This window comes from Oxyura jamaicensis, chromosome 3 (assembly GCF_011077185.1).
Source record: "Oxyura jamaicensis isolate SHBP4307 breed ruddy duck chromosome 3, BPBGC_Ojam_1.0, whole genome shotgun sequence".
NCBI lineage: Eukaryota > Metazoa > Chordata > Aves > Anseriformes > Anatidae > Oxyura > Oxyura jamaicensis.
The window spans coordinates 56943235-56947106 of NC_048895.1; positions in this window are offsets into that span (position 1 = coordinate 56943235).

Here is a 3872-nt window from a genome sequence, read left to right on the forward strand (position 1 = left end):
CACTTTAATTTGGCACTTAACAATACTGCTTTCATGCGTGTGGTTGTTGTTTGTTTGTTTTTTTAGGAGGGATCTATTTAAACATACTGCAAGGTTGTTCTGTTGTTGTTATTGCTATTGTTTTGCTTTGTTTTTAAAGACAGTGAAATTCCTCCAGAGATACGGAAGGTCAAGAAGAATTTCTTGAGATATAGAAGTATAAAATATAGACGTATAATAGCAACTTTCAAAGTGTCTTTTCCTAGTGCTCTCTGTAGAAATAAATGAATGTATAATGTATATAGCTTTTTTATAGAAAGACATTAACATTTTCAATCAGTTTCCCATTTAGAACACTAGAATAGATAACAAATAGACTACTACTTCTAAATGTAGTGATAGTGGCACTTTTGGGATTCTAGCATTACCTAATGATTCTCACCCTTTTTTACCATAACTGCTTCATTTTCTCTTCTAAGGTCATATAGTTTACAAGCTGTGTTTTTAATAATATTACTGTGTTTGTAATATTAGAATGATGTTTTAATGAGGACTCAAGTAGTAAAGAGAAAGCAGGCCAACTATTTTCTCTGAGACACTTACCAATTTGAGATACACAACAATGGAAATTATGGTATTTTTTTTCCATTCTCAGTCTTTGCTGAGTGTTTTTGAAACCTACAAATGCTACACTGTAATTGTAAAGCAATAAGCTTATTTCACTCTCTGCTGCAGGAAACAACCAGTGCACTGTAACTGGCATATTCTCTATTATCCCTGTTTAGTGTCTCCAGCCAAAAAAAAACAACAGCAGTTCATCCTTGGTCAGGTCCCAGTTGGGGCTATGTAATTACCATTATGGTGGATCAGAGGCAATTAATTTTATTTCTCTTGCTTTAAAAAACAACAATCAAAAAGGGTAAATGGTTAACGCCAAAATGAAATACAATACAACATGGTGGTTACCTAATTAAAATAAAAAAATGTCAAGCAACAGAAAAATTAAAATAGTACTACCTCAGCTGGCTTACAGAACAGCTGGCTTACAGTTGCAAAACGTTATGAGGAACAACACCAGCTTATACAATCTAAGGATCTCTTGCAGGTTCCCAGCAGTTCAGGTATTCAGGCATTGTTATTATTATTATTATTACTATTATTATTATTATTATTATTATTATTTTAATTCAAGTAATCACAAAGAACTGTCTTTTCTACTATAGCAAGCTTTGTTGTTTGATTGTTATTATTCAAATCTTCAACTAGGAGGAGGAGGATGTAGCCTTGTATAGGTATGTGTTGTCATGGCCATCATTCCTCATCCAACATGTTTCCAGGCTCAGAATGCATTTTATTTTCAAAAAAAAAAAAAGAAAAAGAAAAAAAAAGAAAACAACCATTCTAATAAATCCTGCTATGAAGTCAGTCATCACACATAATTTGCCATATGTATGAGTTGCAAAATAATTTGGACAATATGTAAGTTATATCCTTTCAAATGTACACTGAATTTTATACAGGAAAAAAAAAAGTGTTCATGAAGAGGAGATAATACAGAGAAGGCAATAGTTACTCATGATGCACATTAAGATTGTTGAGTAAGCTGTCAGTGATAAACCTCAAATTTTTGTCTGTCCTCAGTGAGTTCCTATCAGAGAAATAAAGCCTCCTTGAAAGTCAGTCAAGATTGACTTGCTTTCTTTCAAAAACAATGTGCAAAAAATAACGTGCTCTATGGGTAAGTGGATAGTAGGTTTGTTAGCTACTTTTCAAAGGAAGAGAGATTCTAAAATATGTGACAAAATCTTAGATATAACATGTTATGTTCCAATATCCTTAGAAACAATGAACTCCTTAATCTGACAGTAAAAGTCTATGCCAGTTCTGATCCACTATGGTGCTCTTGAAAAGGAAACTGAGATTAAAATGATGTACATGCTTTCCTAAATGATCCATTTCTATTCAGATAACAAACCTCTCTTAACAACTAAAACTGTTATCTCATTTCTTCGAAACTGAATCGGCTTGTCAATAAACTCTTGCAAGCGTGAATTGACTCAATCTATTTCAGAAGTTTATGGTGGGATAAACATGTACAAAACATGAGACGGGTAGGTTGGATTATATTACATGACTAATATATTTAGCAATTTTTCCCACTTTTTATTTTTAAGTTTTTGCTTTTTGTTTTTATTGGATGCATTTTTTAGTATTATCTGAAGTCAGCCAAATGAACACAGGGATTCTTACACTATACACTAATATTTCAGGATTCAGGATTTTTTTTAAACCTCCAGTATTGGGAGTCATGCACTTGCCTTACTACTTGACATCACCTAGACAAGGCAAATAACCAAGTGCATACTGGTCAGATACACTACAGTGACTCACCTAAAGTCTCTTACTTCATGTCCTCCCCTGTTATGGAGACCCATGTTAGCAAGGGCAGCATAGATCATCATTCACTTTAAAAAGCTAAGTGCCTTACTGGTAGCAATGTCTGGCATTCAGGAAGATAGAGTAGTAGAGGAGTTACACCATGCTCTTGCAGTTAGGGAATGTGTCCCCCAGCCAGGGCCAGCACAAGGAATAAGAAGACATCCTTTTCACTCATAATCTTGTACCTTTCCTGCTGTGCAACACTCACCCATTATACAGCCCAGGACCCGGGCTACCACCAGTAGATGACACAGCAAGTGGATAAGTCCTTTCATTAAACTGTAGCATGCAGCTTTAACACATAAGACAGTGCACTAACTCTCAGACTCAAGACGTCAGAAAATTAGGAGCACTGTAAGAACAATGGTGCTTGCAATCTTACATTTAAGTTATGAGGTGTAATATTACGCATGCAATATAAGTATAAAGGTTAAGTTGGACTGAAAATCAAGGTCTTAAATTCACTAGTGCTGGTGTTCCACTTACTACATCTGTTTTACATTGGGATAACACCACTAGGTTTTCATCAGAACATTTTCCTGTACATCAGAGCAGAGAAGAACATTCTAAGTACATATTTAGAACCACGGCCAAAGGCGGGGGGAAGGGTTTGGGAGCCACTCAGTGCTCAGCGTACAATAACAACCATCAGGAAAATCTCCCAATACTTTTTTTTTTTTTCCAATAAAGGCTAATACATGTTTAAAACAAGCCTATTACATTACAGAAATCAGAAGTTATGTATATATGTTCCTTCCACACATAAAAAATATTTATTATCAAAGCACACATTAACCTGAGCAATCATTTGCTTAATAAGAGGGAGTGATATGGAGGTGAATTGAGGTGGACTGTTTTGGCCTGCCTTACTTATGCATATCTGGGTAAACAACTTATATTTTATGAATGGCTTCAGTTTAGAATCTGTTTTATATGGTACACCAAACATCTGCACTCTAACCTGTCATTTGTGCAGTATACGTCTATGGATCTTGGCAGAAATATTGAGAAAGAAAATACACAAATGCTTTGATAAAAATCTGCAATCTTAATTTCTAACTATTTGGTTGTTATTTATTTATTTGTTTTATTTATTTCATTATTATTTATTTCAAGAATATGCTTCAGGTGTTCTGTCTGTTACAATCTGCCTTTATGTTCCTAGAGCAGCACATCCAGTACATCCAGTACTGACAGGCTGGCTAAATACCAGCCTACCAGGAGAGAAATCTGCTTAATTGCCTGGATTGTGGCTTCATAAAACAGCTTTCACACCTTAGGCTGGACTAGTTTGCATCTGTGGCTGTCAGGTTTCTGGCTTACAAATGGAGAAATCAGCTGCTCCTGTTCCTTAAAGAATACCCAAGGGTACCAAACCTCATGCATAAAGTCAAAACATACAATCCGATTTCCATACAGAATAAGAATAACATATTTCATTAATAAGAACTTCT